At 54.0% G+C, this 18939-nt stretch overlaps 1 protein-coding gene and 1 long non-coding RNA gene across 5 annotated transcripts in view; one reads left to right on the top strand and one right to left on the bottom strand.

Annotated features, from left to right (window-relative positions):
- The window catches only part of TSKU (tsukushi, small leucine rich proteoglycan), a 17987-nt gene extending 11360 nt beyond the window's left edge, over positions 1-6627 (bottom strand). Inside the window, exon 1 of one of the 2 annotated variants that reach the window (XM_045181915.3) lies at positions 6276-6627. The gene's annotated coding sequence lies outside the window, so the exon portion shown is untranslated. Of the gene's footprint in view, positions 1-2663; positions 2779-6275 lie in introns of those variants that run through there. The other variant, XM_045181914.3, reaches the window with a different exon arrangement.
- Positions 2866-18939, top strand: LOC123477910 (uncharacterized). Of its 3 annotated transcripts, XR_008426872.2 has the most exons (5): positions 2866-3060; positions 3202-3414; positions 16516-16538; positions 18322-18413; positions 18543-18939. It is a non-coding gene; the product is annotated as an uncharacterized lncRNA (long non-coding RNA). The 3 variants fall into 3 exon arrangements; XR_008426871.1 differs by lacking the exon at positions 16516-16538 and having other exon boundaries at positions 2870-3060; XR_006652936.3 differs by lacking the exons at positions 16516-16538; positions 18322-18413; positions 18543-18939 and adding an exon at positions 15469-16459 and having other exon boundaries at positions 2870-3060.

The following is an 18939-nucleotide window of genomic DNA, read 5'->3' as shown; positions in this document are numbered from 1 at the left end:
CTATGAGGACTTCCCAATTTAACCTGTGCCCTCATCTGGCAAAAGGTCACCTTCCCCCTGGGCCTTCCTGGCCCCTGGGCTGCCTGTCAAGGCAAGACACACTTCATGGTCTGTGGCCATCTCGGGATCCGACTGTGTCCACCTCCTCTCCTGCATGGGGCCTGGCCATGTGAAGGGGATAAACCAGATGAGTGAAATGCCCTGGAAAGAAAGCTTTCATACTAAGGGCTTTGCCAGGTGGTGATATCAGGTGCAGGACCATAGTCGATGCTGCTTCTGCCTTCTATTGTCAATGAAATTCAATAAATATCTTCATAATGTGATAGGCTACAAACGTCTTTTCATTTTATCAGCACATGTAATTCATTACCCTAGTTAACATTCACAACAGATCAGCGAGATAGGAATTCCTAGAGGAGACTGAGAATCAAAAAGGTCAAGTTATTTGCCCAAGGCCACAGATCTAGGAAACAATGGAATAGGAGTAAGATCCAGGTCCTTCTGACTCTAAAAGTGTAGAGCACTCAGCTGCCTTTAGACTGGTCTCCCAGCCTCCAGAACCACCAATAAGCCAAAGGAAGTTTCCTTAGAATTACCAATCCTGCCCTGTCCTGCCTGTTCCAACCTTCCAGCAGCTCGCCATTGCCTAAAGGTTCAAATCCCAGCTCCTAGGTCTGGCACTCAAGGACTTCACCTTTGGCCCCTGCCTTCCCTCCCAGCCTCAAATTGAATTCTAATCCACCTCCACCTCCACCCCCCACTGTTATCAGATCCCAGAGAGCCCTGCAGCATTGTCCCCTGTGTGGGAGACACTTGCTACCTCCAGGGTGTATTTACCTGGCTTCCCCCAACTATTGCATTCCACCCTTCCATTCATTCCTGGGCTCCAAGGGGTCCTGGTCCGTCTCACTCCATCCCTCCCTAACTTCAAAGCCACCTTCTCTCTCCCCCTTCAAAAGAGCAAATTAGTGCCAGGGAATTGGTTAAGTCAGAACAAAGGTGTGTGTGAAAAGAAACATCACAGTGTTTTCAAGTTCTGGGGTCTCAACCAGTCAGCCAGGATAGGACGGGAAGAGAGAAGCTGTCAACACCTCTCTTCCCAGAGGGGAAACTGAGGCCCAGAGAGGGAAAGGAAAGTGCCAATGGTGGCCTCCTTTCCTAGCGAGGGACTTTTGCCCCTCTATCAGATTTGCAACATCTGGCAAAATTCCAAGTTTAAGACTGGGGCACGGTGCGGGGTGGCAAGGTATTAGGGTTATCTTTGCTACTCAGGATCAAAAGCCCAGCAGGCTCCTGCCGCCTGAGCCCTCTCTCTAGGGTCAGACTTGGGCTCTGCAAGCCTGGACTTCTCCGAAGCCTAGAGCAAGTAGGGAGGAGGAATGGGAGAGGTTCCTAAGACATCTACTCGCCCAGGCCTAATGTGGAAGGGCACGGTTCTCAGGCCGGCTCTCGAAGGCTGCCCTGGTTATCCCCACCGAAGGCTCGGCACCTCCAGGGAGCGTTCACCCTCATCCGTAACAGGCTGAGCAACTTGTCCAGTGCAGTACACTGTGGGCCATTAGCAACCTTTCTGTGCAAAGGCTCCTAACTCCTCACAGTCCACGTGGGAGTCTCCGAGCCAGCGCCACGGGCAGGACCTTCTCACCTACCAGACCAGGTCCCCCCCGGATGCAAACGGACAGCAGATCTCAAAGCGGAGCCGGGACTGGGACTGGCCCTGGCTTCTCAGCCCGGTAGACTTGTCTCTCTCGGTCACATACACTCTCCGAGAAGCGCAGGGCGGGCAACACCGGCTGCCCTCTTCTTTCCTCTCCTCAGCTCCCGGTCAGGGTCCTGGACCCGCCGCTTCCCTCTCCCCACCTCGCTGGTCGGCGAGGCTGTCAGGCACGCTCCTCACGCCCTGGCCCGGGCCAGTCCCCAGGCGCCGCCGATTCCCCCACCCGCCAATCCTATCTTATCCCTCCGGGCTCTGCGGACCCCAGAAGACGAAAGAGGGGAGGGATGCCAGTGCCCCTTGACCAGACTTCAGCGGAGAGGAGGATCGGGGCTGTCGCCGGAGGAACCCGGAGAAAAGTTTGAAGCCAAGTCCGGGGGTTGGTGGGGGTGAACAGCAGGGGAGCCAGGAGTCGGGGGCGGTGTCTGGCTCTCCTCGCGCGCACACTCCACGGACTCCTAACCTAGACACGTCGACAGGCACAGACCACGTAGCGGACACACAACGATGCGCCCACCAACACCCACAACCAAACGAGGGCCCTCAAAATGTGCACAAAAGAGCGAAACAGTCACGCAAAGCCACGGACACACAAAGGCGCAGGCAGATTCACGTCCCCAGACCCAAATCCACAAAGGCCCACAAACGCGAGATGCACGTGTCCGCACAAAGACCCCAGAGGCGCTGGCCCACACCCGCGATCCGAGCCTTTGTCTCTTTGAAGACCTCTCCCCCTAGGCTTCCCCACTCCGGCCGAGAGCCGGGCGTCCCGCGGCTGCGGCTGCGGCTGCGGCTGCCACCCCGAGTCCAGGAAAAGTTGAGAGGCCCTCGTCCTCGGCCCTGTGTCCAGCGCCGCCCGCCTGCCTGATGGGGCGGCCAGGTTGGTGACCCCGGCTTCAGACCTTCGTTCGCAGCGCGGACTCCCTTCCACCCGGGGACCCGCACCCACCTGGAAGCCTCGGCACGCTCACCCAGGCGGCCCGGCCGCGGGCTCTCCGGCCGGCGCTTTTCTCTCGCCGCGCGGCCCGGCCCCCCACCCCACCCCAGTCCCCGCCCGCCACCGGGCGAACCCTCAGCCCGCCAGACACCCAGTGGCGGCTCCAGCCGGCGGCCCGGCGAGCTAGGGAGTGTCACCAAAGTGCGGGCCTTTCCTGGAGCGCTCTCCGCTCCCACCCCGCGCCCGCCCGCAGAGCCCGCGCCTAGCCAGGGTTCCACCCTAGGGAGCGTCTCAAAAGTGCGTACGCAGCTCCCGCCCACTCCAGTCGGCCTCGCTCGCAGCTTCCAGGAACCCGGATCCCTGCCCCCTCTCCAGAGTGCCTGAGAAGTCTCAGCAGATGGCCCTCTTGGTCGGTAACATCTGGAGGTGGCTGGAGTTTGTGTGTGGGGGTGGGATGGGAGGAGGATTGGGGGAGGGAGTTGGTAAGAAAGAGATTGGGTGGGCGAGGCTTCCTCTTCTCAAGTTGGTTTTTTTTTTAAACTGGTGAAAGAGGTCCAGAGACCATAGTGAGAGGCAGACCAAGAATCTGAGGCAGAGAGAGACAGGCTGAAAGACGAACCTGCAGAGAAGCCAGAGCCGGGATGAGGCAGAAAGCCTGGCAGGAGAGAAGACAGAATCAGACTTTTTTTTTTTGGAGGGAACCATGGAACTTCTGGTTTCTGGGATTCTAAGAAGGAAACTGCCTGTGCGACTAGGCAGCAATGTAAGTCTGTTCTTGCCTCTGCAGCCCACCCCGTCTCACCCCTGTCTGCAGTAAAAAGGGCAGAAAAACACCCCAAAAACTAAAAAGTTGCCCGGTGGATGCTTTCCCTACGAGGGCAGGTGGATGGGGGTGGTCTGAGTCTCCCAGTGTACAGACTGGAGGAGGAAGGGGGAGTTCTAATGTACCCCAGAGGCATGGGGTGTGGGGCATTGTTGAGGGGGGCTTTCCTCTCCAACCCTGGACCTCTCAGGAACTTTCCTGCTGTGCAGAGATTGGGCAATGTTCCCCCTGCAGGGGCCCAGGCTTGCACACCCAGTTTTTTTACTTATTTCCTTATTTTTTTAAAATTAAAAAGTTGTTTAGACTTGTGTGTGTCTGCCAGGCTGCCTGGGGAAGGAGGGAGGCAAGTAGGGAGATAGGGAAGGGGGTAGAGGCCACTACCCCAGGCCTCAGAGCAGCAAAATCAAAGCTGCTGCCCACAGAACAAAGTGCTCTTGCAAGTCTTCCTTCTGCACTCAAAAGTCTCCGTGTAGTGGTGGCGTGGCGTCTTCACTCCCCTGGGCTGAGACCCGTGGGCCCTGCGGACCCTGCCAGCGGGGATGTGCAGGGGGAAGGCTGGGAGCCTGACCTGATCAGTGTGGCACAGGGAGAGCTCCCCTCTCTCCTCTCTGCCCATCCTCCTCTCCCAGCTTCCAGAAGTGTGAGGCCAGTGGGGCCAACTGCTCAGACTTCTCATCAGTCTTTGAAATTGTACCATAGACTCCTTTGCATTCATTCGCCTCCTCACAATCAAGCTGAATAAATGGGCTGCTGAAAGTCATCTTTGCACCCCCTTAGTGTTCTCAGTGCATCCCAAGGGCCTTGGAAGGGGCCAGAGCCCCCTTCCTGCGCTGGAGGGGAGAAAGACTGGAAAAAACTAGCATCCAAGCTTGGACAAGGGTCAGTCTCCAGTCCTGCCACTTACCAGCTCTGGGTAAAATTTAGGAATTTACCTAATGTCTCTGAGAGGCTGTTGTGCAGAGTCACCAGGTAACGAGGTAAAGTGTTAGTCTGGCTCCCTGGAAGGACTGCTGTGTGCTGTTTTGCAGTTATTGTCCTAGGATGTCTCCTGTCAGGGATGGGGTAGAGTCTGGAAAGCCCAGCAGGCTTGGGAGGGGAGGAGACAGTGAAAGGGTCACCTGACCCTCTGGCCCCACTAGCCCACCTGTGGTCAGCCCCCCCCCCCTTCCTGTGGGGGTGGGACTTTCTTTCAAAGAAATCCCCTTTATCCCTTGACCCTTTCCTAGGGACTTCTAACCTTCTCCTTCCATGTGTGTTGTGGAGTGAGGCTCACTTCTGCACCTGAGAACCGGAGAGGAATACTCCATTCCCTGGGAACGCAGGGATGCTATCTCCCACTGCCCTTTGTATGCAGAGTGGAGCCAGCCGGGCTAGAGGCTCTAAGCCCCTCCAAAGGGCCTCTCAGTCACTATAAACGTGACAAACAACACAGGCTGGTGGATGGCGGCAGCTTCTGAGCACTTCTACTTTCATCATATCCCTGATCTTCCCTACCTGGGAGGTGACCTCCGGGGGCTTCTGGGGGGGGAATCTCCATCAGCCCTACCTGTTCCCTGTCCTGAGCCTCACTCCATGGGCTCTCTGCCTCTAAGCTCCCCCTCCTGTCTCCCCTGTCACACTGAAGGGGGAGGCCTTTCTAAACTGCAAACCTGCAGAATGGACCATGACACCTGTAAACCCTTTCAGTGCCCAATTCAAACTCACCTTGAAGGGGACCACAAGTTTTGCCTTTTGGGATATTGATTTTAAGCTGGCTATTAAGAAACAAAAGACTCAAAGTAGCCTTGGCTGGTGAGGCTCAGTTGGTTGGAGCGTCTTCCCATACACTAAAAGGTTGGGGGTGTGATTCCCCGTCAGGGCATATGCCTAGGTTGCAGGTTCAATTCCCTCCCACCCCCAACCCTGCAGCGCATTTGGGAGGCAACCAATCAGTGTTTCTCTCTCTCTCTCTCTCCCTCCCTCCCTCCTTCCCTCCTTCCTTCCTTTCCTCCCTTCCTCTTTCTCTAAAGTCAATAAACATAATAAAACAATTTTTTTTTTAAAGAAAGAACCTTTGACCTCCCCTTTCATGCCCAACAGATTCAGAGAAAACCCTCCTTCAGGGAAGGAAGCCTGATGGCGTTGCCTTAGCCTAGTTTGAATTAAGAATGGTGACGAGGGTGGCATTCACTACCCTATAGGGGCCTGTTAACCAGATACCCAGACACCGTGTCTCATTTCAGAAGTGACTCATCTAGGTTCACACAGCTAGAACTTAAAACGGGCTCTCTGCAGTAACTCCAGCCATTCCTCGGCAGAGGGGTGAAATTCTGTGCACGGGCTTTGCTGGTGTCTCAGCAAACGTTGCACCATGAACACCCCTCCCCTCCTGCCGAATCAAATGCTTCCCTAAATATTTCTCTCCCACTCCCCACCTCCATGCTTTCTCCCCTGCCTGGAATGACTTTCTCAGCCCAGTCTACCAGCTGCAATCCTCGCTGCCTTCCAAGCGGGCTGCCTCCTCCTCAAAGCCATTTCCATTTGCCACACTTTCTCTTCCTTTGAGCCTGGAAGCACTTGGTCTGTGTCTCCATGCAGCACCCCTGCAGCTCTGCCTCCTGCTGACACTGGGCGAGCTAATGCTCCTAGCTGGTGGGGCTTCCCTGCGGCTTCTGGTAGTTTGCTTCCCCGGTGTCTTTGCTCTTGCTGTTCTACCCCCAGAAGTGTCCCTTGCCCCACCCCACCTCTTACTTACTATCGCAAATTCAGCTCAGTATCCCTTCTTCCAGGAAGCCCCCCTCACCAAACTTCCCAACCCTTACCTTTACCACTGGCGGTCCTTCCTCTGTGCTTCTATGGCACAGTGAGGACACCTCTGTTGTGAGCCGATGGTCTCTGTGTTTGTTATCAGATGTCATCCGAGAGAGCCCCAGAGAAGGGTGCCCAGGTAGGAGGATGGCTCTGGGAGGCCTTCTCCCTCTCTTGTTAGCCTGTCAGTCTTCTTCCTAAGGCTGACAACTCTCTCTAGCCTTCAGCCCCTCCCCCACAGGCACCGCTCATTCCTTTCTCCGTCTGTGTGTTCCCCCCTTCTGTCCCTCTCTCTCCTTGTAGCCCTCAGTGCTTGGACCCTCCCCTGTTTCCTCTTTGTCCTGTCTTCCTGACAAAGCAGGCTGTGTCCTACCACCACACTCTAGGCAAAGGGCCCCTGACTGGAAGTCAGGACATGGGATTCCAGCCCTGGCTGTGTCCCCAGCTGATGTGGACAAGAACAGCTTATTAATAACAATGTACTTGCAGGGCCATTTCCACCTGACAAAGTCTGTCCAACCAGTGTCACTGCAGCGCCCTCTATCCAGGACGACGTCTCATTTCCTGACTGTCTAGTCCTTGAGGGCCAATGGACTCAGGGACCTTATCAGGCTTGGGGCGTGTGATTACCTTATTGCGTGCAAAGGGATGTGTGCTCGGTTTATTACCTTCTGTGCTAGGACAAACAGAACTACAGAATGCTACTCCACAGCAGTTGACTCTGAGGCCATTGGAATCGTTCCTACCCCTTGAGCAAACAAGTTCTATCAAGAGGTTTGCAGATTTTTTTAAATGACAGCCCACAGTAAGAGATGGATATTATCACACAGCCTGCACATACATACAGATAGAGCTGAAACAAAAGTTTGACAGGCCAATACTTACCCATACCACAGGCAGCGCACTCTGCTATTTTCTTTTCTATCTTACTGTATTCCATCAGGAATGACAATAGTGGTCACACCCCTGAAAATTGATTTTACGTCCCACTAACAGGTTACAATGGGAAGTCTGAGAACCTCGGCTTCGGTATCACCCCTGTTCAAACAAAAGAAGCCAAAAGAACAAAAGAAGCCCTGCCCCAGCCGAGTGGCTCTGCACTCACTGCTGCCCTGCTCCCCAGCCCTTGCTCTGTTACATTCACTTGGAAATATTTACCGAGTTCCCCGCTTTGTGTCAGCCAAACTTCTTAAGTGACAGCCTAGATCCATTGTTCCCACTCTCCGCTCATCCCCCCTAGAAAACCGTAAAACGGCCTTTGCTCTTGCTAAGCTGCCAGCAATGGCTCACCAACCCTCACCGTGTGACATTCGTCACAGCTGACTCTCCTGGTTTCCTTCCTCATTTTCTCCCATATCATGGCTGCTCCTTTCTCCTTTGTTGATTGCTCCTTGGTCCCCAGCCCATGCGAGACTGCTCCCCAGCCTCTGCCCTGTGCCCCCAGCCCCTCTCACTCTGCGGTCAGTTCCTGGGACAGCTCCCCCCACCCAGTTCATGCCTCCAGTTGGTCGCCACGCTGAGTAATGTGTATCTGTGTCTTTAGCTGCCGCCTCTCACGTCAGCCTCTGGACTGTGAGTCTAGGGACTCCACTGAGCTTGCTGTTGGGTCCCTAACATCAAGTCAGGACCTAGCACCTACTAGGCGCTCAGTGAGTGTTTGCGGAAGAATGGGCATTTGGACTTAATGCGTGTTGGACACGTAATAGAGCTGCCATGGCGTCAGGAAGGGGCAGTAACCAGATGTTTGGAATATCAACTGTTACAATCAGAGTCACACGAGGTTGGAATCATGGAAATACAGTGATTGGATTTGTAGAATGTAGACCATGGGGCCAGAGAAAATTCCCATTCCAGCGCTTCTTAGCTGTGATCTCAAGCAAGTTGATGAAGCCCCTTTCCTGAATTTCCATTTGATTTTTTATAAAGTGCTGAGAAGAGGCCTAGCCCGCTCAGTCTGGGGCTTGTAAGCAATGAGAGACTATGGAGTCTGTCTGTGAACTTGAACACCTTTCCTTCTCTTTGGTAGGGAAGGCGGGTCTATGGCCATACCACCCTGAACAGTGCGATCTCATCTGATAGGGAAGGCGGGTGCCTGACCTGACTGAGTCTCTTTGTAATAAACAACTGTCTTAGTTCTCTGATTGGGAGACCTTGCTTGGTTATTTTACCCATCCTGACTGTGCATCGGGGCCTATTTTCCTGGGGTCCAGAGGACAGAGCCTCTGCCCTGGCCTGGACGGGATCAGAGCCCAGGGGCCAGGACAGGCACCCTCCAGGAGGCACTCTCTGAAATCAGCACAGGCTGAACTACCTTAGAGGCCTGGATCCTGCAGATGGAGAAATGAGGCTCAGAGAGGGTAGGGGCTTTTCAGGGTTACACAGCATGTAGGGGCAGAGCTCCAGTTAGAATCTACTCCTTTGGGTTCCAAGTCAGTCTTCTTAGATTCCCAGCCTCTCTAGTTCCAGACTGCCTGGAGGTATTACTTTGGTCTTGGAACAACGGGAAAAATGCTTGACATTTTTGAAGACAGTGATTTTCAGGGTCCATTCTTCAAGTGGTGCCAGACCATTGCATTCTGGGTCTACCAGCCAAGCAGAGGGCTCTGGTTAATTGCTTTACTGACCACAGCAAGGCCATGTACATGAAGTGGATCTCACACCCCTGTGTGAGAGGAAGAGAAGGAAAAAGGCGTTAAGTTCAGACTCTGGGCTGAGTACACACATCCATCGCTCATCTTACCTCTGTTGTCTGGAGGAGGAAACCAAGGTTCGGAGGTAAAGAAACTTGCTCAGAGTCACTCAGCTCACAAGTGGAAGAGGCAGAACTTGAACCTGAGCCTCTGGTTCTGAGGCCCATGCTCTTTCTGCTGCATCACACTGCCTCCCTTGGGCACGCGCGGCCTCATGCGCTGGAGCAGGGAGGCTGCTGGGAAAACAGACAAGCTAAAAAACGTGGTGGGAACAGCAAGAAAAAGTGGGGAAATGCTCAGCACTTAGACCCCACAGAGCTGGGGTTGACTTTTGGTTCGACCACTTCCTTTAAGCTCCTTAAAGACTCCATTTTCTGTAAAACAAAAGTATTTCCTTGGAAGGTGGTGGAAGGGATTCAATGGGATCATTTATGTAAGTGGTTCCCACGATTCTGGACACAGAATTGCTCAGTGAGTATTTACTACTATCAACAATAGTAACCTCTTACAACAAACATTTCAGAAGTGCTGTTCAGTAAAGTCCTGTTGTGAAACGGGGTGACTCAGGTCACTCGGCTGCCCTCAGAGCTGAAGCCACAGGGTAATGGAGTGGAGGGCAGGGGGAGAGACTAATATTTATTGAGCTCTTGCTGTGTGCCAGGCGTTGTGCTAAATGTTGTAATCGCTGCCATCCCTGTGTGAGTGCTCACAGCAAAGTACATGCAATTATTGGTCTGATTTTGCAGCTGGGGACACCGAGGCTCAGGGAGGGGCAGTGGTTGTGCGGCTTACTGGTGGCTACATGGAGATGAAACCTCAGGCTGTGGGATCTGCGAGCTGGTGAGCACGTGGCCGCGCCCCTCCAAGCTCAGAGCTTCACTGGGAGCTGGTTTAGCCTTAGCTCACCTGCTGAGAGACCCCCTGTGTCACACCCCGGGATGGGCCTCCCTGGACCCTCGGAGTGGCTGTGTCCTCGGGAAGCACACTGACCACCAGGCTTTGCCCCACTGCCTCTGTCAGTCTCAACCTCTCACGTTCTTGAGGGACCGTGAGGTGAGGTCCCACCTGTCTGTCCAGCCTCATTTCCCATCATACATCTGCCCAGCTCAAGACGAAGCTAATGATCAGCCCCTCTAGGTGACAGGGCCCCAGACACATCAGGGCTTTCCATCCTCCAGGGGCGTCCAACCCGCGGCCTAGAGGCCGCATGCGGCCCAGGGTGGCTGTGAATGGGCCCGACACAAAATTGCAAATTTATTTAAAACATTTTTTTTTTTGCTCATCAGTTTTCATTAGTGTTTGTGCATTTAATGTGTGGCCCAAGACAACTCTTCTTCCAGTGTGGCCCAGAGACGCCAACAAGTTGGACACTCCCGCAACCTTTGCTCTGGCTGTGTCTGCTATTTGTTATAGCTGCTCACCTGTCCCCAAAGATTGAAATCCTGAGTGTCTTCAGTTAAAGGCCTAGGAGCTGGGAGGTCAAGGTCTGTCTTCAAAACCAGGGCCTGAGGGGAGGAAGCTGGATGGTCTCAGTTTAGGAGGCAGGCAGGAAGTCGTGAGCAAGAGGTGAAGGAAGAGGGAGGCAAGGGAAGAAGGGAGAGGAGATGATGAAAGAGCAGAACGGGACCCAGGGTGCAGTTGCCTTAGGGTGTGTGCCTCAGGCCAGTGCGTGACATAACCCAGGTGCCCTGCCAGGTGAAGAGAGTTCATCAGCTATGGCTTTGGCCTAATCAGAACAGATGTCCCGGGAACAGTTACGCAAAGGAGGGAGGCTTCAGTACATGGTGAGCAGCCAGGGTCAGTGAACTGCCTGCAGCTGAGGCGGGGCCCCCCCTCCCTAGCTAGTTCTATGACCTACTATTTGGAGTTGCAGGAGAGGACCTGTCCCAAAAGGAAAGATACTTGTCTGTCAACCTGCCTTTCTTTTAGTTTCTGTGCTAGACACAGGAACTAAACAATTGCAGAGCCTTTCCCGGGGCTCATGCTGTTGCTACATCTGAAGTTCCCAGTGACCCTGGTAGGCAGGGCTCATGCCCTCATTTTAGAGATGGAGGCTCAGAGCGAGGCAGTGGTTGCCTAAGGCCGCACAGTGAGAAAGAGGCAGAGCTGGGACTTGAAGTTAGTTGTGCTGTTGGCACCTGTGACAATGGCCCCAGTAAAATAAAACTTAAAGTTAACGTCCCTGAAACTCACAGTGGGCAAGCTGCAGGTCTTGTCTTATCGCATTCAATCCTCACAACTCTACATGTGAAAGGCACTACTGTTGTCATCCGTATTTTACAGAGAGGGAAACTGAGGCATAGAGCTATTAAGTCACTTACTGGATTCATGGAATTTGTCAGTGATGGAGCTAAGGCTTGAACCCAGGTCCTCTGGTTTCAGAGAGTCTGTGCTCTCAACAGCTTCACTTATGTGGGGATCAGGGTGGAGGGAGTTCCTGTTGTGCTATGAGGCCACTGCCCTCTCACTCATGGATAGTAGCCCATCCAGGCCCTGTGGTCGACAGCATGGTCAGCTGACCTGGCCCTGGACAGGCAGGGGATGAGGCATCTCCTGTGGGGATGGCTGCCAGCCTCATTCAGGCTAGCTCAGCTCAGGTCAGGGGAAGGCAGTCCAGGGAACTCTGGTGCCCTGTTCTTGGCTTTTTATCTCTAGGAGAAGCCAGAAGACCAAGAGGCTGTTGAGCTCACCTGTAGCCCTCATGGGGTGAGGCAATGAGTGGGCATGGAGGCTGGTTCTGGTGGGGTCTGAGCACCTGGTCAGATGTAGTGACCCTGGCTCTGGTCTTGCTCACTGTACCAACTTGGGCATATTCTTACCCCTGGGCTCCCGTCTCCCCACCTGTACAGTAAGGGCTTTGGGCAGTATGATTTCCCAGGCCCCTTCCACCCCTGCTCCCTCCGCTCTGAGTTATTACTCCTTAGACAGGGCTTCTCTTCAAGGGAAGGAAACACCTTCTCATCAAGCACCTTTTAGATCAGGAGGAGCTCCTAGCAGTGTTTCCACCCCCATCAGCTAATTCTGGCTGTTAGCCATGGTCCTAACCCCCAAAGGAATGACTCAGGGAGGTGAGGAGGATGGGTGTTCAGACTTTATGTATCAGGGCTGCTTTACTGGTTGTAAGAAGATTGCTCTGCTGCTAGATTGGTTGGGAAATAGCCATTTCCCTCAATTTCCTTAGTGCTCCCCATTCTGCCCAGGTACTCCAGCAATTCAGTGGTTAATACCTGGCAGCCCTGTGCCCCAGCCGGGAGTGCCAACATCCATTTGGCCATGCTGCCATACTGCCGTGTGGCAGTATCATGGTCAACTAAGGTGAATATCAACCCAGGAGGGGAACAGTGTGGCAGGAAAGAGAGGGCCAGGCACACCAGCGCACACCCTGCCTTGGCCACTAGCATCTGTGTGTCCTCGGACCACTTTCCTTCCCTCAGCTTCAGTTTCTTCAAGGTGCCCACTTCCCAGGGTTGCTACCTTAAATGAAATAATGGCGGCAAAGCACCTTGTATGCAGTAGATGCTCAGAACACGTTAGCTCCCCTTGTGCAGGCCAGTGAGAAAGGTTTGGTTCAGGGGAGAGGGCAGGAGATAATGTGTTATGGTAGGAAAAGGGTAGATTTTTAAGTGAGAAAGACCCAATTTCAAGGTCTGACTCTGTCACTTACTCATCATTCTGGACTGAATTGAATCTCCCCCAAATCGGCATGTTTGAGTCCTGACCCCCGGGACCTCCGAATGTGCCTATGTTTGGAGATGGGGTCTTTAGAAAGGTAATTAAGTTAAAATGAGGTCATGTGTGTAGTCCCTAGTGCAGCATGACTGGTGCCCTTCCAGCAGAGGAGGTTTGCACACAGACACAGGGAGAGTGCCGTGTGAACAGGAAGACGGCCATCTACAAGCCAAGGAGAGAAGCCCCAGGAAGAAACCAACACTGCCAATGCCTTAATCTCAGACTTCCAGCCTGCAGACCTGTGAGAAGATGCATTTCTGTCGGTTGAGCCACCCCGTCTGTTACGGCAGCCGGAGCAGCCTGGTGCGCTTGGTGTGCAGAGCTGGTTAGTTAGCATTTCTGTGATCTGCACAGCAGATCAAATGAGATAATGCCTGAGCAAGCACCAGCACATAGTAGTCCCTCCTCCTCTAGGCATGGAAATAGCAGCAGGGGAGCAGAGATATTACTGAGTCATTCTGCTTCAGCGTGAACCTGCAGGACTTCTAACCCTTGACCCAGCCCTCACCTTTATCCAAATGGCAATCTAGTCCTCAGCACCATCCCTGGCCTTGATGCTGGCTTTCTGTCTGCCAGACTGTGAGGTAAGCAGGGTTCGTAGGGGCTGGGTCAGCAGCGTGCTCACGCTCGGCACCTGCCTTGAGTGTTCGGCCCGCTTGGCTTAGGCCCCAACACCAGGGCGGAGCTGGAGGGGTAGGGAGGGTGGCCTGGGGGCTCTCCGGTGCAGAGGGGCTGACGCTGTGTCATAATGGTATTTTCCAAGTAACTTACACGCCATATCTCTTCTGATGCTCGCACAACCCTTTCAGGTGGACTGGGCTAATGGGCTCCTCCTGACACAAAGAGAAACGGAGGCCCAGAGAAGTTAAGGGGCTTCTTCTGCCTCAGCAAACCTGCGTTGGGATTCGGACCTTGGAATCCAGGCTCAGGCTCTGGCTTTGTCCACCACTGGGACTATTCGCCTACCCTCTAATGCTTCGGGGGCTGTGGGCTCTGGTGGGCAGCGCATGGACCCAGGAGTCACCAGGCCTAGGCTCAAATCCCAGCTGGACCAGGGATCAGCTTTGTGACCCTGGGCAAGTCCCCCCCTGGCCAGGCTGTTGACAGGCTCGTGAGAGAGGGAGGCCACCCCTGCCCCTGAAATTCGCAGGCCTGCAGTAATTGACAGTTATTGTGGCTGTTGCATAACTAACCACTCAGTAGCTGTTGCTGAATCGAATTCCTGGAGAGCCAGGCAGCGTGTCTGTGGGCGGGAGAGACGTCTGGCACTTCCGGGGGTGGGTGGTAGTGGTGGAACAAGGCTTCCTTCTCACATGCCTCCTACCCCAGGACCTGGCAGCCCTTGAGAGGGAAGGGAACAGAGAGACCTATGGGTGGGGGAGGTGGGGGATGGGCAGGTAGGGCTGGAATTTACCATGCATCCCCCCCACCCTGGCCCGGTACCTGTCTGAAACCCCTGCTTCCATATTTGTAGTTTCTGGTCTATAAACAGTTTTCCTTTTCCCATAGCATCTCTCATCATCCAGACTAATTTGGATTACTTTATTGTCACTGTCCCCTGCACTTCCCACCCCCCGCCACACACAGAGTGATTGATGGTCATGCAACGGGGACTTGTCTGCGTCATTACTGCTCCATCTCTTGCACCTAGAACAACATCTGGCTTTTAGTGGGTGTTTGGTCAGTATTTGCGCAGTGAATGAATGAATGAATGAATGAACGAACTAGTTCATCCTTTGCAGTCAGCCCTTCGCTGCATTTGGGGCTGTTGCCTAAGTCAAAGCCCAACCCTGTTTCCTAGAGGCTTCCAGTCTGGTGACAAAGGCAGCCCCAGACCTGGACCCAGACAGTGACTGCTGGTGTGACCCATGCTGTGATGGAGGGAAGGAGGTGCCTGGGCTGGGCAAAGCCAGGGCAGGCAGCATGTGATCCATTCAGGGAAGAGGAGGGGCTGAGTGGAAGGGTCTAGAAGTCCTCTCAAAGGAGCCTCAGAGGAAGAAGTAAAAGATGAGTAGGAGTTAGAGGGGCAAGGGAGGAAACGGCATCCCAGACAGGGATCAGCGTGTGCAAAGACACACAGGCAAGAGAGATCATGTGGAGTCAGACGCGTCTGATGCTTTAGACAGGACAGCAACTGAGGAGATGGATTCAGGGGGTGGGGAGGAGGCACCTGAGGGAAGAGCAGGGGTCTGATGGGAGCACAGCTGAGGCATGGGCAAATCTGAGCTGTTTCTTCTCCTGGTTCTCAAAGGCTGAGAGGTAGAGCTGCCCAGGGGCTGCAGCTGTTGCCCATGGGTGCAGATGCTGCCTCCCTGCTGCTTGACTTTCCCAGGTTGGTGCAATCTGCCCTCCCAGCTGGAGAGCCGCCTCCCCTCCCCTCCCCTCCCCTCCCCTCCCCTCCCCTCCCCTCCCCTCCCCTCCCCTCCCCTCCTTCTTTCTCTCCCCCTGAGAGAGAAAGAAAGGCTTGCCGCCAAGGACTGCCCTGACAGAGTTTCGGTCAGGGGAGCCAAGGGAATGTGAGGTGGCTTTTCCAGCCTGGAGATGCCGAGCAATGGCCCCAGGAAGTGACTCATTCCAGCCTTGACAGGGATGGGGATCAGGCTTCTGACTCTCACTCCTCCGGAAACCTTCCAGCCTCGGCAGCCATGTGGAAGCCTTGCAGCCAGAAACGGATTGTGATCTGTCACAGACTCTCTTGGAGACCTTTCAGAAAGTTTCCTCCTCCTTCTGGGCCTCAGTCTTCTCCTTTGTAAAACGGATAAAACAGTACCTTGTCCTCTTTCTGCAGAGCCTGGAGACCTGCTCCTCATCCTGGATTTGGCATTGGTTCACGTTGGGCAAGTCTGTTCCCCTTTTGTGCCTCAGTCACCCCATCTGTATGTGAGGGAGTTGGACTTGAGGGTCTCTGAACAGCTTTCCAACTCGGACCCTTCTCCCCAGGCTCATGGATTCTGTGGGTCCCGTTCGTTGGGCCTTGGTGATCACACCCCTGCCAAATACCCACTCGGGCTCTGCTCGGATGCTTCCAGGAAACCAACCGCATCTTCCCCCGCCCTGCGGACAGTTCTAGCAGAAACGCCGTCCTCACGCTGCACCGTCCTCCCCACGTCGCCGAACCACTGGGGCCCGTTCTGCCTTCAGAAACCACAGAACTCCATGCAACTCAATAAACCCTGGGCACTGGGCGCTGTGGCCAGACCTTGTGCTGGCCTCTAAGGACAGAGGCACCAGAAATAGTTAGGTTCCCCTTAAAAGACCATGTCAAGCTGGGGAAAAGACCAATGAACACACAGTAAACACATAATTTCAGTAAAAACTTAGGGTATGAGAGAGAAGGCTAGAGCTGCTAGAGCAAAACGCGAGTGAGGGAACTGAAGAGGCAGGCTACGTGTCTTTTTTTATATTAGCAACCTTTTTACACTTTATTTCTCCATTACCGTTTGCATTCAGTATTATTTTGTTGTAGTTTCAGGTGCACGGCCTAGGGGTTTGATAATCACACACTTTGCAAAGTGTGCGCCCAGCACTTCCAGTCCCCACTAAGCAGCAGACATAGTTACTCACCGACTGTACTCCCTGTGTCGTACTCGACATCCCTGTGACTGACCTGCAGCTCCCGATCTGTGTTTCTCTGTCCCCCACTTTTCTCACCCAGGCCCCCAAGTCCCCTCCCCTCTGGCAGCCATCAGTCTGTTCGCTGTATCCAAGTCTGTTTCTGTTCTGTTTGTTTGTTTTGTTCCTTAGATTCCACATGTAAGTAAAATCATATGGTCTTTGTCTATCTCTGACTGACTTATTTTACTCATTACTTATTTTACTTATTAATACCTTCCAGGTCCATCCACGCTGTCACAAATGGTAAGATCGCATTCTTTTTATGGCTGAGTTATATTCCTTTGTATATACGTACCACAGCTTTTAGATCCACTCATCTCTTGGTGGGCACTTGGGCGGCTTCCATGTCTTGGCTATGGTGAATGATGCTGCAGTGAACATAGGGGTGCATATATTCTTTCAAATTAGTGTCGTAGGGTTTTTTTGGATACATACAGGGTGGGTGTCTTAAGTGCCAGGCCAAGAAACGTCTTTGTTGTCCAGCAAGGACTGGAGCGATGTGACAAGTCCACTAGGATGACTGGTAGTCTCAGCTGCCGTCCACATCTCTGTCCGGGCACCGGGCCCGTTGCCTCGTCAAATACCCTCAGTGTCTATCTCATTGCGTCCCCACGACAACCCTGCCAGACAGAAACTCTTGTCCTGTTTCGCAGATGAAAACGCTGAGGCCCAACACAGTCAGGTGCCCTCCCAAAGTTCCCACGGTCGACATATTTGGCGCCCGATTTAAACCAGTCTGGCTAAAAGCCTCTCTCTTGGCTGTGCTGCCTCTTGTGTGTCCATCTGTCTGTCCCTGTCATGTCCTGATCGGGGGTCTGCTCCCTCCCCAAGTCCCTAGGACCAGCCCTTGGCTGCTTGTGCATTTCCTAAGGCAAGGAAGCCAAGACAGGGGGCTCCCAGCCGGGGTGGAGATTTCGGGCCTGTGCGAGGGTCCTCAGGCTCCTCACGCAGAGGGACCTCAGGCCCCGCCCGCAGCCCTCTGTGTGGGCGGTCAGGGACTCTCCCAGCGCCCGCAGCTTTCCCCTTGAAGACGGCCTTTGCTACGGCAGCCTGGCAGTGGCAGGGCCCTGACCTGGGAGCCCGAGTCCAGGCTGTAGCCGAGGCTGGCTCTGGGAGGGGCTCTTCCCCTGCAGGGAGGAGGGAGGAGCTCTCCAAGCAGCACTCATAACTGCAGCTGAGTCAGACATGACTTTGGGTCTGATCTGGAAGGGCAGACATGATTCTGAACATCCTCCCCAACCCCTCCCAAGGCCCGGCCCAAGTCTCTGGGGGCAGCAGCTGGGCCCACCCTACATCCCAGTGGGGCATCCTTTCATTTAGGAAGGGAGTTCCACAGCCAGGGATGGGTGGGGGAGCGGGAAGGGATGAGATCAGCATGTCCCAGCTGCCCGCTGGCTTGGAGAATAGCGTGCTTACATCACACAGTCCAGCATCCAGCTGTGCGGCCTTGGTCGGAGCTCCTAACCTTTTTGAACTTCAGTTTGCATATCTGTAAAGTGTTGGAAATAATAGCACTCACTATTGGGGGCTACCGACAGTGAGGCGAAAATAAGAGTTAAAGGGAGTGTGTCTATAAAGCACGTGGCCCAGAGCCTGGTTGTAGTGGACACTGTGGCCTTGATGAGCACGACGAAGAGGGCGGCCAGGGGAGTAGCACGAAGACAGCAGTTATGTCGGACAGCGTGGGCACCGCCGCCCTCTCCCGGCATGTGGGCACTTTCCTGCTTCCTGGCTTTGCACTGCCCATTTTCTCCCTGGCTGCCGCCGTTTCCTGACATCTCCTACTCCAGTTCCACAAGTGCGTCCCGAGTAACAGGTTTGTCGTGGCACCAGCCCCTGTGGATCTGAGCCTGGATGAAGATCTCACGCACATGGGCACCCAACAACTGCACCCTGGTCGTGTGGGGGCACCCGGTTTAAAGGAATTAGTAGAAGCTTTCCCAGGAGAGGCAGAGTTGAGCCCATTTTGTTGATGAGCAGGAATGGGCTGGAAGAGGAGAATAGGATTTTTTTTCTCCATTTGAAGGCATTCCAGACAGATGAAACAACATGTGCAAAAGCAGAGAGGTGAGAATAGCACACTGAGCTTGGGAAACTGCAAGAAGCACAGTATGGTTGGTAAGTTGGAAGCAAGCGGGGAGGGTGAGAGATGAGAGTGGAGGGGAGAGGATGTTGGGGGCGGACCCTCCAACACTGATGGTGAGAAGCCTCGTGCACTAAATAAGACATTCCAAATGTACCTTGCAGGCAATGGCGACACATCCTTTCCATCATGAAACAAACATTCCTGAGGATCTACTTGACTCAGGGGGCCCTTGTCTCCCACCTCAGGCTCGAGCACTCGTTCCTCCTTGGCTGACAGCCTGCAGAAACTCGAAACTCCGTTCCTTCTCTTGCCTCGGGCTGAAGAGACACTCCTCATCTACTGTCACTCCCCTGCTCTGACAAGCCGGCATCCAATCATTGGTCCACAGGGTGGAATAAAGGCTCAGCCCCCTTGCTCCAACTTGGGACAACTGTGAGAAGTCATTCCAACTTCAGAACTCCCGAGAGGGGGGCTGAGGCCTTTATGGGGTCTGCATCACAGCCACAGTTGTCCCACTGCCCAACAGGCATGGTTCTTGAGGTCAATCCCCAATAAACC

Source organism: Desmodus rotundus, chromosome 5 (genome assembly GCF_022682495.2).
Source record: "Desmodus rotundus isolate HL8 chromosome 5, HLdesRot8A.1, whole genome shotgun sequence".
NCBI classification, from domain to species: Eukaryota; Metazoa; Chordata; class Mammalia; order Chiroptera; family Phyllostomidae; genus Desmodus; species Desmodus rotundus.
The sequence above is the reverse complement of the archived record's forward strand: the minus strand, read 5'-3'. Positions and strand labels throughout refer to the sequence as shown.